General features: G+C 38.4%; 1 protein-coding gene across 1 annotated transcript in view; it reads left to right on the top strand.

Annotated features, from left to right (window-relative positions):
• The first annotated feature begins 11,626 nt into the window (after positions 1-11,626).
• LOC119549234 (protein toll) overlaps positions 11,627-22,399 on the top strand; it is a 46,065-nt gene continuing 35,292 nt past the window's right edge. The window contains exon 1 of the mRNA XM_037857130.1: positions 11,627-12,064. The gene's annotated coding sequence lies outside the window, so the exon portion shown is untranslated. The remainder of the gene's footprint in view (positions 12,065-22,399) is intronic.

Raw genomic sequence — 22,399 nt, 5'->3', positions numbered from 1 at the left:
TAATTGCTCAACGTGGTCAAATTCATATTGCAAAAAATGTCATAAAGTCATTAATATTTGATCATATTGCGTTCCCATTAAAATCTGTTAATAAATTATTAATGTGCTGCTAAATTCAATCGCAAATCACTGGTAATAACCAAACAATTCTTATATAGCAAATAGTGTGTAGCATTTCGTTTCGGAATAGTTAAAAAAATAAATACCCATTAAAACTATCATTGCATTAATATTAATAAAAACATTTCTGTAATTAATTTCGTTTAATAAACGTTTTTTCTTTTCAACATTTTAATTGTACAATTTCTCTTCCACTTTTTTTTAACTGTATGAAACATTTTTCTCTATGATCTAATATTTTAACCCCAACTATGCAAGATATGTGATGCTCACCGCTCAGCTCAGCTGGTTGTTCATTTGAATATTTCATCTGGCTTTGAGGCTACACTTACTTTCGTTGCTCGTTCCGGGTGCACTTTAAGCCAGCTCCTCGCCAGTGTTTATGTCACCGGAAGTTAAGTTTTCACATGCGGTTAACGTCGCCTGGAGAGGCCTCCCGCACCGAGCCGTCCTCCTTTTTTGACCCATTTGCCAACTCAGAAGACAGAAGACAGTGTTCTGGGCTCTGAGTTCTGGGGTTCCTGTCTGTGGCTGGATCTGAATATGAGTATGAGTCTCAGTCTGAATCCGCCAGCCAGTTTTAGTTTCAGTTTCAGGCATCTGAGGCCTGTCGGCTGCATAAATGTGAATGCAAATGCGGGACACACACACAGGATACCCACTACCTAGCTTATATCTTCTGTAAATATGAAAAGTACTTAGTGCAACAATGCCGGATTATAGTTGAATTTATTAGCTAGTGTGTGCAGCTGCTCATGTACCACTTTTCCCCCCAACTTGGCTCATCCTTCGGGCCATTTTGGTGGAAGCAGCGGTGGCTGACTACATTTTCTTGACTGACTTTGCTGCTAATTAGTTTTGCAACTTGTGCACTCGGGCGGATGCAGCTCCTCCGCCTTTGGCTCATCCAAGTGATAAGTGATAAGAGCTTTAGCCAAATTCAATTTGCTGTGTAGCCACAAAATGTTGTTTATCCAAGCAATGCACATCAGCCTTTGTGGCACTTGCATTCGCTTGTTTATTTGATGGCCAAACAAAATCACTGAAGATTATACAAAAACGAAGTCAGCCCATCGAGCTGTAATTAATGATGGAGAGATTGAGATGTGTTTCCTGCTAATTGACATGTGTTTCGTATCCGAGGGTGAGTCTGGAAACCGAAAGATACTTTGGGGCACGTGTGCGCGCCCAGGAAATGGCCCCTGCCCCTATTCTTCAGATAGTGGCATTAATCCCAAATTAATTCCTGCAGAGACGGCATAAGTGATAAAATATAATTGGAAAATCCACTTCATGTGCAGCTCTTGTTGATTATGTTTCAAGTGCTTGGGGTTCTGGCAACGATCAAATCGGATGTTTGTGAGTGTAGTTTAATCCGACTTAAAGATTCCCCCGCTTAAGCAGCCCGAGATACATTTGCAAACGTTTCCACTTTTTACGCTCGCTGCGCTCCATTTGTATCTTTTATTCTGAAAACTGTCAGCAGCAGAATCACAATTTCTGTGTCACTAAGCACTGAATCCTCATTTCCCCCCATTGTAATTGTCCTGCAATTGTATTGGATGCTGAATCCTGATAAACAGGGTATATACTTTATTTTGTATCCTAGGGATTAAATACACTTGATTGAGAAACAATGAAAAAATTTAAGATGTTAAATTTTATTGCTTTCTACAGAAAAATAAACATATAGAATCTAAAAAATTAATTGAAAAAATGTACAATGGCCCAATACATATTTATAAGTAGTAGTTTATGTTGTTCACAGTGTGTAAGAAATCTGATTATGACTTAAATGTTTTAAAAATGTATTTTAATTTTTAAATTGTGCTTAAATTTGAAATTCGTTACAAAAATAAAAACAATAAAACATAATATATTCTTTTATATAAAGTGTACTAAAAATTCGGTTATAAAAAACATTTTTCTTGGGATTTTCGTTTAACTTTGATTTCTGTTGCGATTTATTGTGTGACAAACGCAAGTTTTATCCCTGACATTTTTTCCTTCCATCGACCACTTTTTTTTGTTATTGTTGCGATTATTATGATTCCTCAGTTGACTGCCGGTCCGTTTTTTAATAAATCATTTCCGCTGCTTGAGCTGGGGAATATTATTTCCGCTTCCGCCTGGCATCGTCCGTTGTGCCCCCTTTTCCTTTCCGTTACGGCCAGTATTTTGCATGGCTGCCTTTATCCAGCAATTTTCCGGACAGCCACAGCCATTCCTATAGCTATAGCTTTAGTTGTGGCCTGAAAACTGAAGAAAGAACTTGTGGAAGTGGAAGCCAAACCAAGAGAAACCAAACGGTTTAGAATCATTGAAATAATTGGCAAATCGATTGAAGCTCCACCGACAAAAGGATAGCCATGGGGCCATTAGGAGATTAAAAACTAGCCAAAGCTTGCAATTAACCAAATGGAGGAAAGGACGTAGCCGAAGCCATCCAGATGCCATCCGATCTATCGGTATCTGGTGCAGAACTATCTTATATCCCTATCCCTATCCCCATCGCTATCCCTGAGATATAAACAACTCGGGCGGAGCTCAGCATGCGGTGGTAAATGGCAGTAAAGCAATAACTGTAACCATTTATTTTTTTGGCAACCACACACAACCGAATACACACACGCACAGTGGGTGTCCTGCACTAATGTCACCACAAAAATAAGGAAAAACAGGGAAAAACGCAATACGATCTGACCTCAATGAGCGCTGGGATTTGTTCTCCGCTGTCCACAAAAAACCAAAATAAGAAAAAAAAAGGTTACCGAAACAGCAAGGATATAAATAGTTCAAGTGGGTTGCCGTTGCCGTTGCCGTCTGCTGGAAATTTAATTCGTTTGTTTGGCAACAATTTCTGAGAAATTCCACCGAACAATTGGAGCGCCAGTGCAACTCCAGACAAAGGCAAAAAAAAAAAACGATAAAAAAGGGCACGAAAACTCCGACAAGACAATCGACAGATGGGCGTGCAAACTTCGCTCCGTTTCTGCCAATTTCGAGGGCTGAAATGTAAGCGTTAAATGCATTAAACTTGCACAAGACGACTCGAAGGGAGCACAGGATGTGCCAGCTGAAAAGCGGAAACGGAAACTGCTAAATAAGCTTACCTAGCAGGCTAAAAACGGAGCATCGGTTGGCAGGTGCAAGAGTGGAGACTCGCTAACTTTAACCACCCATAACCACACCATCCAGGCTGCCTCACTCGCAGTTTGATTGTTTAAATATTTCATGAGATTTTATGGCAAGTACATGCCCACCCTTTTTTCTGCCCCTTACCATATAATATTGATTCGAGAACCGCGTGTTGCACTCTCCCTGAAAATAAAATCAACAGCTTCCACTTGAGCACCGCCAACCCAGGCGCAGATCGCACATAAATACCATATCATACCCATACCTCCATACCAACGAGATGGCAGGGCGAAATGCATTTAAAAATTAACAACCCATCATAAAACAGGGCCAACAACTCGTAACAAGTCCTGGCCATAAAACAGTGTTGGCCCAGACCCTCGCTGGACGACCAGATCGAGTGCTTATGTACTCCATCGCCGCCACTCAAATAAAATATTAATTTATTTATTTCGCTTTTTGTTTCCACGGATCTCGTAAAATGCCTCAGCGGTATAAATTTGAATTTTAGACTTTTATTGGTAAATGGCCCAGAGGACAATGAAAATAAATAATGTTCCTAGCACAAGAGGGATATTATATTGCATTCATGTATAATCTTTATAAGTATATAAACTCTTAAAATGTTAAATCATATTTTTTTTAAGTAGATATAAATATAAAATAATGATACATGAATTAATAATTCAATTTTTTCCGTCCCTAAAAAATGTTTAAAATATGTTTTTATACAAAAATATGTTTTTAATTATTTTGTTCTCCTTAAATACATTTTAATGAGGTTTATTATATTCTACTTTTCCTGCAAGCATATAAAAATATATTTTTTAAGTACCTAAGATTCAAGATAACATTGCTGCTACTATAGATTTTGTTAAGTAAAATAATTCAGGTTCTTATATTAAATCTTACAGCCACATAAAAGTATGATTTATTTTAACCCCAAGAAGGGTTCCCATTAAATAAAATGACTTACCAAATGAGCTAGGATTTGCAGGGACCTCAAACAGCCATTGGCTTGATCTTTGTTCGGCTGATCTCTCGCCGAAAGTTGGTCCATCAATTTCAGCGGTTAGCTACCTTGCCCCGCGGGCCATCCGCCAACGAACATGAACCAATTAAACGATTAACTCAAGTGCAGTTTCAATGGCAGCAACTTAATTTACCGCAAACAACCGCAGCAGTTGGAGATACTGCTCTGCAAACAAACAACTCGGCAGGATTCGCGGCGAAAGGACGCGGGAGTATCCTTGGCAACTGTCCGAAAGTTGTCGAAAAGTTTTCAAGTGAAATAGCAGCAGTAGCGGCGGCAGCGAGTGCAACGCTTCCTGTGTCCTGTGCACTTCGAACTCGTCCAAGTCGAGCTAAAAGCCAACTAAGAAACCCGGTCACGTTATGCACATTTCGCTGCACTCGGCCAGGATAACTGGTGGGCGTGGCAGGGGCAGAAAGGAGCAGACGAGGAAAACAGGGAAAACAATAAGCGGACGGGGCGAAAGGACACCGCTCACGTACAAAGGCCAAAAAACGCATTTCATGCACATGGACAGGGAGTGGGAATGGAAAAGGGGATGGGCATGGGGGTGGAATGGGTTAAACAACAACAGCACACTGTTAAAAATAACGTAGTATATCCAAAGATTTTGTATTCAAGTCTATTATAGTTATAAATTAAATAAGGATTTAATTAAATTTTAAATATGTGATCCTAAATTTAACCATAATAGATATTTTAAAGAAATTTTAAATCGATTTTAATGAGATGTTCTTTTTCTTAATGATAAATTATATATTAAGTAATTATGAGTAACGTTCCATCTAATATATTCAACCTTTATTTTAATTTTTTCAAACAAAACCAATAAATTTATTATGTTTTGTAATCATTTTTACGTTTTTGTATTGAACTTTAGTATTCAAAACGAAATTTCTAATTCAATTTGCAAACATATATTTTTAAATATTAAAATAAAATTTCGCTCCCTACGTAAATTTACTTTATATAAAACTATTTTTTAAGGAATCTATAAAATTCTGGTCGTAGGTATTCCTTCTTGAGTGAAGTACTCAATTTTTTCCAGTGCATCAGCATCGCCCCGATGAAGACGCGGCTAAAATCAACGGCCAACATGGCCAGAAATATTGGTGGCAACAGTTTCGCCAACGTAAATTACCTGGAAAATACGTGACTTTACCGCGGAACGTGTGAGGCCGTGGACGTGAGAGGTAGAAAAGTGCAAACAAAAAAGAACGGGCAAACATACAGCTGCATATATCCTTCGCAGAGGATCCTTCGTATTCCCTGTCTGGGTCACCACCTTTTTCGGGACTACAATGCACGTGATTTCAACGCGGCCAGTGGTTTTAAATCAATTTGAGCCGACGCACCGCTGATAAGCTACCAACGGCCATCAAAAAACCTACTGAGTTTTCCATAATGCGTTTCGCCCCCTTAAATCAATTAGAGCCTTCATAAACGTCAAAAATAATCCACTCCACCCAGCTGCAGGGCCCCCAGATCTAGTCTTCCTACATATTGTTCTACTCCATCCAGCAGCTGTAATGACTCTTGAACTTGACATTTTCCTTTCGGGGAAATCCCCCGTCTACGCTGGGCTGTCACTTATATTTTTAATCTCCTCTAGAAAAAATGTTTAAAAATATATACTGAGAGGGAGTGAAAAGTCAAGTAAGTTTCCTCTTCTTTTTTTCATTTTTGTAGGGCGATTAACGCGAATGCGCAATTGAAATTAATTGTCAGTCAAAGTGGAAGTCGTCTGGAGTTGCAGCAGTCTGAAAATTTTCCCCTCCGATGTAAAAATCATCCTCATCGCACGTGTTCAAAACGGATTTTTATTTTTAAATTTATCCGAAAAAGGAGCGTTTTGCCCTGGCAACCGCTGAAACGTATGCCACAGTCTGTTGCCGCTGCGTGTTGCGCACACATGTGGGGCAAATTATGTCAACGTGGATTTGGGGAGTCAACTTCGCTTCTGGGGATATATCACACACCATCCGATCCCTTCAAGTTTCTGTTTATTTTCAGGCAACATTCGACGCCAACTCTTCCCAAATGAGCCGTGCCATACAATTTGAATTAATAAATTTACGTATAAATTACAATTCCTTTGGCTGGCTGTCTATAAATGTTTATAAAATGCGCCTTGATCTTTGCCACCAGCGGAAGCAGCAATTAGCAGTTGGGAAATTTATGAAATCACTTCAAGTATTAAAGACACGCGACAGGATGTTTATGTGCTGATAACACCCAAACCAGTTTGGAACATTTAAAACTAGCCCTGGCACCTATGTACATAATAACTACACACAACAAAATGTTATAAGTGAAATGGTAAAAATTTTAACACTACTTGGAATACCTATTACTTGAGATCATTAATTTTAAGTATTTTATTGAACGCGACCTACTGTTAACACAATGTTACTAGTACTTTAATGAAAAGATAATCTAGGATTAAAATAAATAAATGAAATAATAGTAGGTAATATTGGATGTAACTATTTCAATGGTTAACTTGACTATAATATTGGCAAATTTGACCAAAGGGTTTTTCTTTCTGTATAGTGGGCAAGCCATCGATGACACCAAACTAGTTTTGCGGATCTCAAGTTCCTGCCTCTTTTGCCACACGCTTCATTTGATACCATAATTTGCATCTGGCTGGGGCAAATTTATTTTTACATTTGCTTAAGTAACCGGCAGTACGCGGAATCTGGAAATGGCATCTGGAATCTGTTGAAGCGGCTCAGAGATGCGCAAACTTCCGGCCAAGCTGCGATTGCAGAGTGCAACTGAAACTGCAACTGCAAAGTGCAACATTCACATATGTTGCGCATGTGCCGCTGCAGCAAATGCATCGCTGCCACTTGAGACGCGGCAAGGCGGCAAGGCGGCTCATATGCATATTTCAACGCCTTTTTGGGAAAACAAAAACAATCTTGAGACGGGGGCCAACGGTAGCCGGCGAACCGAACGCAACTCACACAAAATCATATCAAATATCGAAGGAAGCTGACGGCGATGGGATAAACAAAGAAGCAAAATATGAAATAACAATAACGCCGAAATGGGAGAAAGCAAGGGAAAGGGGCTCCGAGTGGGTGTACAAGGGCCAAGGAAAATACAAAGGGAGTTTAACGTAGAGCAGACAATGCGGATACAAGTGAAAACTAAATATTCACTGCGAAAAATTAATGACTTATTAGGATATATTAAATGGAGAGGGTAGGTCTTGATTTAAATATTGTAATGGTTTTATGGATATTATTATCACCTTATATATTAAATATTTTGGAACCCATGAAAATATTTAAAAATGCTTAAAGTAGTATTATTTAATGTAGTATTTATAATACATTTTTTCATACCCTATAAATGATCATCAATTACCAATCTAAACTCTTATAATACTTAAGTATAAATGTAACATTTCAAAATATTCAGTAATATTGAAATGGGTATAATTAAAATTGATATATAAATTTGAACCCTTTAAATGTGTTTAAAGAACTAATCTAATTTCTTTTAGTTCTTAAGTTCTTTTATATCTCAAGTTCGATTATATTTTGAGCCCATCCATTAAAAATTCCTCACTTCAACAGGTATCCGGGATAAAGTATATTATTCTAAACTGCCCATTTATGCTCAGTTATGAATGATTATTCTAACTGGTTATTCACATTTCTGTCAGTGTTTTTCCCCTATGGGTTTATTTCCAAGCCTTTGTTTGTTCCTCCCGGCATGTGCACGAGTGTTTGTCCAAAACTTGGTAACTTCTCCGCTTGCCATTTGCATTTCCCACGTTGTCAAGGGAGCGGGGAAAAACTTGGGAGTAAGGAAAAGCCAAAGTCAACGTCAAAGTTGAACGTGTCAGATACAATTCCATCGCTGATGCTGTTTTCTGTTTGCTGCTGTTTTTGTTTTCCTTTTGGGTTATGTCTTTGTTTTATCATTTGGTTTTGGGCCAAAGAAGCTAGATTCCAACTGTTAATTGGAATTCGTACTGCCCTTCTGCCCCTTACGATGAAATTTATACAATCTTTCTATTTGGCAGCGGAGCTCAGGGAACCGAAACAGAAAGATAAATATACAAAATTAACACGTACTCAGGTGAAAATGAGCAGGTAGTTACCCATGTGAAAGGACGGCTCACAAACGTACACACATAGACCGCCACTCGTAGAGCAAATAACCCTAATAAATAAGCCAAGTTGCCCGAATCGGAGGGGAGGGGGGATATAGGATGAAAGGAGGAATCCGGTTCCGAGCCAAGATGTTCATGAAAAAAAGTTAATTAAGGTGTTTGCCCAACAACAACGCCGGGCATTATATGCTAGATATTTATCTCGCAGTGGGGAAAAATGGATCTGGTTCTCGGGGTTGCATGCCTCGGAGTGTTTGCTTTTGAAATGTTTGTCATTATCGTCGTTAACTTTTTGATGAGTCGAACGTGTGTGATAAAAGTGTCACAAGGATGGCTGAGATGGTGCGCTGGAGTGAAAGGAAAAACTAATAACGCAGTCGGGGAAAAATAATTTCGTACGTGTGTGTGAAGAGAGAGATTCAGATACAGAATGGTCGAATGTATCCCTCGGATACGGACACCAATTGCCATTAGTTTATTGAGAATCTCGAAATTTATGACTCTGCGTGTCGTGGCCAACCACGCACAAATGGTCACAAATCTGAGCCTGGTGGAACACACATGTGGGCCTCCTTTCGGTTCCTCCGGCATTTGCGGCACGTACAAAATTCATTTGTTGCACTATTTATGTCTCCCTGATGAAAATGAAATCAAATTAAATTTTCGGCACAATTCAAAGTGAAATTTTGCAGCAACCATAAAACAAGGCAAATGAGGTATAAATCTCTCGGTGGCTCAACTCACGAGTGGGTGAATGTGAATGTGAATGTGGTGTGTTCGCTTGTGTTTTCCCATGTGGGTGCATTGAATAGGAAATTGCTGGAATTTCAATTCGGTCAGAATTACATGCGCATACTTAGGTAATATCTTAGATACTTACAGCAAATCCTTGGAATCCCAAATGAAACAGGCGGGCAGTGTTGCAAATGTGTAATTATGATTATTTGAATTTGTATTTATTTTGACTTTCAAGCACTAGATAATGAAACTGTTTTGCCAAATATTATGGTCAGCTTTTTCAATACCCTAGTATGGGTTCAAAATCCACTTAAGAAATATATTTTGTTTAAGATAGGACAAGTTTATGTTCAAATTATTAAATTTGTTATTTAAAAAATTGCAAAACTTTTTTTTTTATTAACCAAAATATTTTCATTCTCATTGATTATTAACTATACTAATTTTTCAAAAACATAGTTTTTAAAACAAACCGATTTTTAGGTATATAGTTATACGTATAATAAATATAACGTATATAATTCTTGGAATTATTCATGTATTTCTGAATTTTATTATGAATAATTGCATGTTAAGAAATCCCTAAAAGATTATTAAATGAAAACAGAAACAAAAAATATTTCAAATGCTTAGCATAAATTTGAAGATGATGCATATCCTTCATTTCCAACCGCCATGCTTAATAATAGAAAACAGTTACAAAGGGATATGATTTCCGTTTCCGTTTCCCCATCCCTTTCGCACTTCACATGCTGCTCCCCCGGGAGCTATTTCCCATCCTTGTCTCGCATTAGCGGAACTCACTTCCACTTCATTTGAGTCGCATGCAACAGAGCGAGAGGGGCGATTTATAAGTGTGGTTTTAATTGCCAACAGCAACAACAAGTCTCCTACGTGCTGGCAATTACATTTACAATTTAGAGAGGGGGGAAGAGGGGGAATGGAGCTGCGACTAATCAACTAATAAATCCATAATCACTGTTATTACGTCTGCTGCCTGAGATGTTTAAACTCCAAAGTTAACCGGTTAAACTTGGCTAACAAGAACAGAGAACTAACTAACTGGCAACCGGCTTTTCCCCCCAAAAAATGAAAACAAATGAAAATTTGTACTCTCTTTCTCTCTGTCTCCCTTGTCCACTTTCTCTTATACTCTTATACGGAGTACCTGTATTTTAGTTATTTTCTCTCTCGCATGACTTTTATCCCATGCGATTTTTGGTATAGTGCAACGACCACAGACACGAAGACAATTCGTGTGGCTCTCATTTGCTCTCCCCCGCATCTTTTTACTCTCTATTTATGAACGGTATTTTTAGGGTAAGAAGATATACCCGATTTGGTGTGATCTTTGGCACAAAAGATAATTTTTAATAAATATTAAAACCAACTTTAAAAACCCAATTTTATTCACATACATAAGTAAATATATTTGTATTAAAATTGCTCTTTTCAACTTTTTTAAACTAAGTTTTTTTTTTGGTTTTACTTCGTCTATGACTTTTGTGATAAATAAGAATTGTTATCAGAACCTTGAAAAGCCTGAGCCACCAGCCCCGAATCAAGGTTATCGTTGTTTTTCTTCGGACTGGACATTCTTCGTCTTATCGGCGAGTGCGGCTTAATGTATAATCTATCCCCAAATTATAAGCGGAATCATTGCTCTAGTTGTTGCGAACACAAATTTTAGAACAAGTTGGACCAAGATTGTTTTAATAAAAAATGTTTCCAAACAGTATTTCAATGGAAGTTAATCGGATCTTAAATTTTATTTTTAAGTAATTTTGTAAATCCCAATGCTCAATTTTAAAATGAAAAAAAAATTAAATATCATATACCCATTGTTAATATTAAACAAACAAATATAAATAATAAGAATATAAAATATAAAAATTATAAACTATAAAATTGTTTCCAGTTATTGGAAATAAATATGTAATGTTTTCTAATCAAAGCTTAAATATATCTTTACAATTATATTTTTTTAAAAGAGGTTTAAGCCAACTCGAGTCATGTTGGATTGGACTTTTTTTATATTTAAAAATTATATTTTTTAGAAAATATTTTTAAATATTTATGAAATACCCAGTGTTAATACTAAACTAAAAAATATAAATAATAAAAATATAACATATAAGAAATATAAACTATAAAATTGTTTCCAGTTATTGGAAATAGATATGTAATGTTTTCTAGTCAAAGTTTAAATATATCGTTACAATTATATTTTTTTTAAAGAGGTTTAAGCCAACTCGAGTCATGTTGGATTGGACTTTTTTGGGATATGTAATAATTTTTTTTTAGGAAATATTTTTTAATATTTGTTGAACCCCTGAGCTGAGTACAGGGTATCTCTGCCGGCGACTCATCCGCTCCCTCTTCCTTTCCCCCTTAGTGAGCGCACATGCCAGCGGCTTGGGCTCTCGATTCTCGACTCTCTCCGCCAGTCAGCTCAGTTTTCTCCGAACCGCCGACGTGAACACACGCTTGTCGCGCTCGCAGCAGTTGGACCTTTGATTTTCCCAAGCCAGAGTCGCGCGTTCGTGAGCTGTGGGCCGCTTTTGTTTGTCTCGTTTTGTGGCCAGCGCTTTGGCAACCGATGCGAATTAGCCAAGTTGGGAGCAACGCCAGGCAACGCAGCTAAAAAAAAACAGAAGACACACACACAAGGCGCAATTAAATGCAAATGTGTGAAAGTGTAGCGAGCATTTAATTTAACCAACAAAAAAAAAAACGAGTAAAATCGCGGCTCAAAAGTGCGAACAAGCGCGAACAGAAAAGCCAAACAACAGTGCAAGTGCGTGATTGCTCGTGCCAGCTAAACAAAAGCCGAATAAATATTAATATTTGCCCAAGAGATCGGAGCGGCTAACCTCACATTTCATAAAACACGTACTGAAACGGTAAGTTTTTACGCCTTGTTGTCCAGTTATTACACTTTGAACCGCGCCATCCCGCTCTGACTCGTTATCTCTCATAGAGCTTTGTGCTAAGCTTCGCTTGGCGCGCGCTTAGCCCTGCCGTCTCTTTCCCACTCGCCGATCAGTCCAATTCGCCAATAATTGCACGGAAAAAAATATATAATTGAATGCTCATCAGACAGTTGGTTGGTTTTAAATGTCACTTGGGACCACATACTTATAAGAGGTATCAAATTGATATGATCAAACATTTCAATTAAATTCTATTATTCCCAAAGAAACCTCCATAAAGCTGAATAAATACATTTCTTTAAACAGCAGTCCTATATGAACTCCGAATTTTAGTATTATTCCGTAGTCCTATGTATAAGCTAATTTAATGTTAATGGAATGATATATATTATACATAAATATGATGATATGATCAAACACTTCACTTTTAATCAATTATAGCAAAGAAAACATCTAATAAGCTGAATATATAGAAAAGGTCCTTAAAGAACAGTCCTTAATGAACTCAGAATTTTAGTATTACTTAACATTTCATTGTGCAATATCATTAACGAATGATATAATATTATGTTAATAATATGATAAAGTAACATGCGTACAAATATAATATAATAATAATATATGTACATTTCTTTCTGTGCAAATAAGTGAAAAATAACTGTTACAGCTATTGCAACCGTTTTGCCATTTTCCCCAGTGCTTGTGTGTGTCACTTGTTGTTCACGATTTCCGTGGTTTGTCTTGTCACTTTCCTGGGAAATGTGGAAAATGCCGCAGAGCTACAGTGGCAACTGCAAGTGCTCTTCGGCCTTGGGACGTATTTTGCGTTTTGGCCCAAAACAAAAAGAGAAAAAGCATAAAAAAAGAAAACAAAGCCACACGCACTTGGCCCGCACTAAAAGCTTCAAGTCCAGCATACATTACCATTCCAAATTTTTGGCCAAAAACCAGTTTGGATTCGAAAAAAGCAGACACAACAAAAGTTTATTTACTCGCCAAGGGAGCTTCGTTCAACAGGTTTTCAATGCGGGTACTTTTATTTGCAAAGAAGGTGGGAATTTCTGGGCAATGCAGTTCGGATTTGTGCAATTAAACGAACGTGATTTAGCCGATTATTTATAGAACCTTTCGATTGAGAACAAACAAAGTTCCCTCTTAGCTGGATATTACATCCGAGATAAGGGCTTTACTAGGGCCAATTTTATTGATGGGTTTTTCTCAAGTTACGTAAATTTATGCAGAAGTTATCGATTGAGGATGCTGAACAAAGCGAAATGAATTGCAATATTATGTATAAGAGCTTAAAATTTCTTTGGGGGATTAAGGGTTCAATAACCCAAATTCAATGGGTTTTGAATAAATATTTTCCATTGGGTCCAAATACGAGAAGTCTTTTTTGCAAGCAACTCCCAAGTTTCCCCCATAACTTGAAGAACTAGTGGTAAAATGTTTAACTGTTTTTTTTGGATTTTATCCCTCAGCTTTATTTAAAAATGTTTTGATTTCTAAACACCATGCTTTTTTTTAGCGAAATACAATAACAACTGATAAGAACCTTATCATCTATAAATCACCCTATAATCTGGGGTGTTCGAGTATAATCTGAAGTGTGAATACGAAAAGTGTTTAAAAGATTACGTTCTGTGGTTGGTAAATAACAAAACGCAATTAACGCTCTCTACAAATTTGAGGAAATGGACCAATAACAAAGGGGATTATCTTTTGATGTTGGGATTTTCTGTTTAATCTGAAGAAAGAAACATTAAAATTACCCATTGACCTAAGATTAAATACGTCTTCTGTTTTTTTTATTTTTTGGTTGCTAAAAAAAAGACCTCGAGATTATCAGAAGTTCTACGCTTATCAGTCGGAAACGGTGCTCCCTAATCCCAAGAATTAAATGGCTTAAACGATAGTAAAGTATATACATATACTTCGATTATAAATATTGAACTGCATTTTTCCGATTGGGAGCACCCTGCTTCAGAGCTTCTTCAGCATCGCCTTTGGCTTTCCGAATAATTGTAGTCTGAATTTGGGTTAAGATTTTTCCTCTTTGGCCCAGATCAAAGGCAAGAAGGTTTCAGAGCAGCTACAACAATGGCGGCAAACAAAAAAATGTGAGTCTCCGTTTGTGAAGGTAAAACTGCGGAAGTCATTTAACAGTCTACTTAACTTCTGCCAAAAATAAAAAAAGCAAACTAAAATTCAAGTTGAAAACGGCAAAACTGGAAACGTTCAAGATGCTCCGCTTGGGTCTTTGGTCTTGGCCACGTTAGAAAGTAGCTGTAATTGTGGCTCCGTTATTGTTATGGCCAAAACCAACTGCAGGCGGTAAAAGTTGCCCAAAATGAATTGTCATACATACCCGTTTGTTATAAATATTTTTGCACTGTCTGACAAAGAGACAGTCGTACTCATTTGAGATTCATTGTTGTGTATTCGTTTTTTTTTCGTTGTTTTTTTTTGAGGGCGTTTGTCCACCGCGTTGATAAGCGAAAAGGCAGAAAAACAATATTTAAAGCTGACTCCGGTTTGGTTTTTACATCTGCCAAGTGTTTTTTAGCCATTTTGCCTTCTCACTCTTCGCTATTGGCGGCTTGTGTTTATAATTAGCATGTTGGCTTTCAGCGTTTCTATGACTTGCGATCCGCTCGGCGGTACGGGATGAGTCAGCTTCCGAGAGCGGAGAGCGCTACGATCGGATTGATCTCCCAAATGTCTTACTCTCTATGTCTATACTATATATCTCCGATCAGCGGGCGGTTAAACCCAAAGTCAAACCAGATTGGTGACGTAAATGGGAGAGAAGTACACAGAAATAAACCATACTTAAGATCAAAGACTTAAGGATCTTATAAAAATATATATGTATATTTCTGAAAATAAGATATTATAATATATGGGTACTATCATATGATCTTTTAGGTTCTGAGGATAAAATGTTATAATATATTCCCTGTATTATATAGAACACTATAAATTACCTTTAATCTTCAGTTATATAACTTGTATCTTATATAGCTTTTATAGAAACCTTTTCCATTGATTATAAAGTTGATCCATGCTAGGTAAATGTAATAATTAAGATCACTTGGTATTAACCCATAGTCGTAAACTTTGATTGATAATACCCTCTTTTCTTCTGTGTGTTCTTTTTACTCTCCAATCAGCATTGGATTGAAACGAGATAGACTTGTCTGGCCAGTCTGAGGGTTTTATTGCGTTGAATTCAATTAATTAATTCCCATTTTATTGCTTCAGCTGACCATAAAGTAGTGAAAGGTGGAAGAACCCTAAGTTCCCCACTGCGACATTCTGTGGAGTGAAATGAAGTCGTTGCACTTGCTTTCACCCTAATGCCTTCATCAGCTGCACAAACGAAAAATCTCATTAATTTTCCACTGTCTCTCTATCTATGGGTTATCTCTCTATTGTTTGTCCTCGTACCTTTTTCCCTATTTTACCTTATTTTTTCCTTTTTTGACCCTACCTGCGTGTATTTGGAGTTTCCCTTTATGAAGTTTTCGGTCGCGACATATTTTCTGATCCGTGGCCTGTGCTCTAGTTCATTTGTACAGACTTGGCTAATCGATTTCCATAATCAAACAGCTGGCGCCAGAATGAGACATGAGAAGAGAATGAGCCAGAGCAAATGTTGATATAATAAACCTCTGGCTGGGCCAATTAGGCCTCACTCCCCACCTGACAGCCGCATATTTTCTCATTTGTATATAGAAACACGACCTCAGCAGGGGAAACATTAGACGCGCCTAAACGTGGAAATTAGCGGCCACGGAAAAAAAAATTCCTAACAAAAAAAAAAGCATACAAGAAAAAGAGAAATTTAATTAAAGCCGCATAGAAAAAATGCATAAATTTAGTCACCCAAAAACACCCACCTGGCATGTAATATTTGTAACCTCAGAGGGGGGGGTAACGGCGAAAAAACGTGTAATTTTCACGGTCCCCGAGCTGCAGCTTTTCACCAACTTGGCGGGTCAGTCCGGCACAATGATTAGGGTCAGCGTGGGGTGGAAAACTCCTGGCATCTAGCAGGGGGGGAAAGCTGGAAAAGCAACAGCAGCAGGTTGCCAACAATTTCTGCTTATAATTTTCCGTTTTTCATCCTCCTTCTCCTCTCCCTTTTGCCCCGCTTTGTTCTGGCCAAGATAAAAGCATTTGTCATTAGCATAAAATGTTCTCGCTCAGGTTTTGATCTGGAGTTTGGCCCAAAAAGGCGAAAAAATGGAAAGAATATTTGAACTTCATTAGTGGGCCAGCGAGCCCTAATGGGCACTTGGCTATAATTAAAATTTAAGCTAATTTTAATGCTTAGAAAAGCGGGGCCGCATTGAATAGAACAGTAAGCCGGCAACAATTTGGGCCAGATATTAAAAATACCTCAAATGGTGAATGGTGACCGCTTGATTTGACTTTAAGAATGAGATACGAACGTAAAGTGAAAGATAATGGTTGGTGAAGAAGGAAAAGCCTACGCTTTTCGTACCTCTATTGATGGGCATTCAATGATAAGGCCCACGCAACATTAAGAACAGGAAAAGCGTATTTATCAAAGTGCAACCATCATGCCTCGCCGAGCACCCTTGACATCCGAAGAACCCTCAAGATTAAAGCCGCTGATAAGTCAAAAGAAATATACTTAGATGGTCAAGATGTCAAGATAGCACTCTCCCAAGGGTCAGAACTCAACACATGGAGGCTAGCAATTAAAGGGACTTCCAACTCGAACAACTCCCACTCGTTAATGATTGATATCCGTCGAGAGAGAGGGCCTGGGAAAATGTATTCGAGCCCCTGTGACATGATCCCCAATAACCGAAAATGTCAGGAGCCAGCCCCTCGAATTTACATCAATGGCATATCGGTTGAAAATTTAATAGCACATTAAGGGCGGACAAGGACTAACATTTGCATTCCTAATGAGACGGCCGCCACCACGCACATCCGAACTGCAATTGGTGGGGACAGTCGGAATTATATAGCAATCAGTCGCGGACTCAAATGTGTCAATACTCGCCTACATGTTCCGGACAGACCAGACAGAGAGGGATATCGTATGGTATGGTATGTGGCCTGTACCGGTGGGTCTGCAATTTTTATGCAGGCTCTATAAACAATTCACTTCATCCAGCGAAATCGGAACAAGACTGATGGCCAGGGAACATGTAAATCAATACACAAGCATACAAACAAATTATAAATGCAAACAGAGACGGGGCAGACAAATCGGACAGACAGAAGCGAAATGTCCGACTGTTTGCACAGATTGACGCCATTAAAATCAACATATGACATTCTTTTTTCCTTCTTTCATTTGTGAATACCACCCGTACATATAGAAATCCAGGCCACCTTTAGATGGCACTCAAAGATAATCGTCCATCGGGCAGAACCCAAAGTCTTGCATGTTTCAAGTTGCCCGCTGTGTGGATCCACACAAGAGGTCGTAAAAGGCAGATTGTCATAAACATAAAATTGATTTTGATTTTCGTTGAAGTCTTTCCCACTCTCTCTACAAATCTGGTTCTGGAACAGTTTTGTTAGGGTGTGCTAAATTTTTAATCGAATCGCGTGGGCAGACAAAGACCTTTGAGGCCTCATTTAATATTGATTTCTGTTGCCGAATTTAACATTCTAGTCCACATTAATTGCTGTTATTATTAGGACAATGCGCATTAATTATGAACGACCAGGCACAGCGTAGATTATATCACAAGTGTCTGAGGACTGCTGACCGGAGTCATAACCATGGTCATACTTTTTAATGGGCCATAAAATAAACCTGGTGGGGCAGAGAACACTATCGATATATATATATATTCTCTGCTAGTGTGCACATGTGTATGCCTAATTTATGGCCCAGTCAGCATGGCAAAGCACCGAAAGTTTAATGAACCTGCAGCTTAAAATCGTAACTTCTATGGCTCCCGCCCATGATGATGATGGTACGGCTATCTGCCTCGCACCAGGCGAGTTATTAAAACTGACAGGCAAGTCTAAGAGTCGCCGCCGCATCAGAAATAAATAAGCGGAGCTAAAAAGCCAAGAACCCGAATTGAAACTCGAAAATATGTTACACGACGGCATACAGTGCGTCACGCATTGTTAAGGCGGGCTTTATAAACATGAAGTAGAGAAAACACAAATAATGTGAGCTAATGATGAGGTAATAATATCGGGGAAAGCTTAAATAATGTTTGCAGAAAGTTTATACAAATATATAAGTTGAGTTGGAAAAAAAGCAAGGGTTGTTTATTTTATTTAATCTCCAATATCAACAAAAATATAAGTGTACAACTTTTAGAATACTTTTGGATAAGCATTTTTTAAATAACCATTGTACATCTTGAATTTGTATGCATATTGAAATATTTAGTAAACAACATTTTTGAAAGACTAATATTTAGAAATTAGATGAATATTCACGAAATACGGAATTCTTAAATTTAAGTAAACATACCAAAAAGTAAGTTTAAGAGATACAGCAACTATCTTAAAAATCCATTGTACCGCCTTGCAACAGTACATACAATTTGTATGATACAAATACCTATAGTCAGAACTTTTAAAGGTCTTACAAGCCTGAAACGCACTGTACTTGGAGCCAGACTTATACATATGCTAGTAGGAAATGTCTGTGGCTTACTCACACATAACGGGGTCGTCTTCGGTTGGATTCTTCGTGATTGCCGCGGTGGGGCAACACCTTTGATGCGGCTGCGCATGCACCGTGAAAAACGGCCGAGGAATGCATTTTCCAATAATTTAGTTAGCGCGCTAAAGTGGGAGATGGAGAATAAGAGGCATACTTGGGCTAATGCGATTTTGTGGCTGACCAAATCACTGATGGATCCACCTCGATTATGTTAATCGAGAAGGCGAGGGAACCTAGCGTGGGAATCTGGCCCAGCAGTGCCTTTCATCTGAGATTTCCTTTCCACCTAAGCCGCTTAAGCCCAAAGAGGATGGGATTTCTTCTTTATGGGCCGCCACCGCCACCAGCAAACAGTCGAGAGTCCAATTTTGGGCTCTGAGCCATTTGACAAATAAGACTTTTCATGTCGACATCATCGCGCTGGCAGCAGCGTGTCTGCCGTCTCGTTTCGTTTTGTAATTATTGTGCCAAGCGGCTGAATGAAAAGGAAAATTCTGTTTTCATGAAAACTGTCAGAGGCCAAAACTAAAAGCAGACACAAGATAAATAAAGCACTGCTTATTGCTGTCCTTTGGCAGTGTGTTTGTCATGAAAACAGGACAGAAAAAAAGCTGCCCGGCAAAAAGAAAATGAAGCAGTGAAGAAAACTTTCATCATTTGGTCGAGAAAATTAATTAAAAGATAATGACGATATCGCTGTTTGAGTTCTAAACACACACAAACATTGGGATGTACATTTTGTCAAAAAAGCAATTATAAGCGCCAGCCAATTATGCGAAATAGTTTACTCAGTCAGAGGACTCTTAAAGTCGTGGGATGGTATTGGGTTCGCTGGATTTCCAAAGGTCCTTTCGGGGTCTTGGCCTATCCCCAATCGGTCTTATCCGTGTCAGCCGCCCCAAGTCACCCTGATGACCTGTTTGCATGTCTGCCACTTTGCCTGTCGACACTGACGCGCTGCCATGCTAAATATTGATCAATTATGTGGGGCCTGTGGGGAAATATAGCAATTTGAGCTGTCCCCAGCAAATGCATCCACACCATCCATCAACCGAGTTTGCTCCAATCCAGTATACTTATTATATTCTTCTCTTTATTTGCAGGTAAGCCAAAAACTCTGGGAAAAAGCTTCAAGTTCTTTTCTGCTGCCTTTGAGTGAGTATTTAAGGATTCCTTTTAAAGATGGGTCGTTTCCTGCCCATTCAAACGGTTGGAAGCTGCTTTGTTTATCGCTTTTCAATTGTCTGCAATCACTCTGTTTATGAGAGCTCAAGCATCGCTATGAACGGTAAAGAAAAACTTTCCCACACTAAATCGCCCTGTCATCCTGGGGCCATGATAGTTGAAAGGCTTTGGGGCCCCAGGATGAAGGCATAAATATATATGAATATTTAAAAAGCTTTTTAAGTTTCATTTAAATTCCCTCATCCAAATCCCCCTGGGCTCTTCATATGGATGTTGCGAATTAACATTCAGAACGCCCCGAGCACTACATTCGAGTGTTTGCAGGGCATTTGAGTTAAGTCGAGCTAAAAACTTCCTCTGACATTCATTTCTTTTGTGCTGTTATGTTGCTGCTGTGGCTGGCAAAGCAGATAAGCCAAGTTAAGGGGATTTTCATGAAGATGCAGAGGCAACACTGAAATTTCACGCCTCACCAGAATATCGATTAGAATTGTTCAATTTCAATTATCATCCCGGACGAAGGAGCAGGAGGGCTACGGCCTCCAGAAAATGAAAAGATTTTCCCAGATGATGACAACGATAATGAGCAATGGGTGGGAGGATTGGGGACTTCGGAGGTCCAGATCCATTCGAGCGGGAAACATGGAAAACGTGAAACGTGAATTGCATAAAATTTAACACTAAATAGCCCCCCCGTCCAAAAAATTGCTGACTTTCAGCCGCCGGAGCTCTGCTCAAATTGGGATTCTCGAACGCGCCCCTTTTGTCGATTGATGTGCCAATAAAATGAAATAAAACAAAATTAATGAGCAGCCGTTCGTGCTGAGCCAGCACAACAACATTGGAAAATTGCGCAAAATAAATTAAATTAAGCGTTTGTTTCCCAGGATTTTTCCACAACAAAATCGAATTGCGCCGCATCGCGTCGAGCCGAAGATGTATGGCATTTTAAAAAGTTTTTAGCCCCAATTTAGCCCAGTTGATTGTAAATAAGTACATGTATATGTACGATACTATATATATAAAGACGAGACGACATCTTCAAAAGCAAAGCAAATCGAAAATCGTGACAGGAATGCATGAGAGCCGATTTTCCCAGGGGCAACAAGATTTGGCCCAGACCAGACTGGCCCTTTTCTTTTCGGGCTTATTTATCCTTAGATCGCCTTAATTGCAGCACACAACGGCACACATTTGATTCAATCAAATACAGTCATTGATATTGTGTCTTATTATTGCGCCTTTTACTTTGCTGCTTTAGAATGACTTCTTCGTATAATTGAAATTGTATTTCCTTAAATTTTTTTTTGTATTTTAAGAGGCCAAATTTATTTAAAGCAAAAGCATTTTCAATTAATTTGCCAGCAGCGGTTTTGGGTGCCAGCCGGCTATACCGCAAAACAGCCGCAAAGAATTTTATTTATTTATATTGAGCTTGCCGGAGCAAAAGTGTCAAAGGAGAGCTGGGTAAAGGACGCAGGACGCAGGACTCGGGGACTCGGGACCCCTCTCATGCTTTTCATGTAGATTTTATTTGCGACAAGCAGCCGCGAGTCAACAAACATAAGCACATACCCATACCCATAGCCATGGCATTCATATACCCAGGCCAAGAAATTGAATTTTACATGTATTTTTAATATTTACCAAGCGGCAGCCGCCCAGCAACAACAATAAAAGCGAAAGGGACTTGTTTGTCCTGTTTGCGCCCCAAAGGCAGCTACAGTTTTTGATGTATGAATACCCTTGATGTGGCCCCGGGTCCTCGAAACTTGCTGTTGGTGTTTCGCATTTAAGGGGCAACTCTTTTCTATTCAAAAGAATAACTTTTTAATTTTCTGTTAAATCTCCCAAAGGCACTAGGTCGTTTGTTTGCCCTTCTTACAATCGATAGTTTTAGATTTTACTAAGGTTAAATATTTGCTTCACAGAGCAGTTGCTTGAATGCATAAAATAATAGCCATTTTTAAATATTCAGATTCAAGAAAGGTAGTTTTCTGGTTTGTTTTATTCTAAACCAAAATGTTTTAAGAAGCTAAAAGCTAAAAGTTTTGTTAAGCACTAAAGTGAATTAAAACTATTCAGCATATTTTAAATATAGATTGAAGCTTCTGAAAATTTGTATATTGTTTCAAAATAATTTTATATTATTTTCTGACTTACTGAAAATTTAGAATATTTTTAGCAACTTTTCTAAATGTAATATATTATAAAAATCATTTATTTGGCTTTTCACACTTATTGATTTAAAATGGTGTAAAAGGTATATCCCTAAAGGATACTCCCTATTCGAGGCAGCATTTCTGAGACAGCAGCCTCATCTGCATCCCTTTTATCGCTGGGAAACAAAAAAACGAAGACAAAACATATTGAATTTCACCGCTGTCTCGGGGTTTTTGATGCTTGGCCCGCGCTTTGTTATCATTTTTTTTGGGGTTCCT

Source organism: Drosophila subpulchrella, chromosome 3R, assembly GCF_014743375.2.
Source record: "Drosophila subpulchrella strain 33 F10 #4 breed RU33 chromosome 3R, RU_Dsub_v1.1 Primary Assembly, whole genome shotgun sequence".
NCBI classification, from domain to species: Eukaryota; Metazoa; Arthropoda; class Insecta; order Diptera; family Drosophilidae; genus Drosophila; species Drosophila subpulchrella.
Note: the sequence above shows the minus strand (reverse complement) of the source record. Positions and strands in the feature narration are given on the sequence as shown.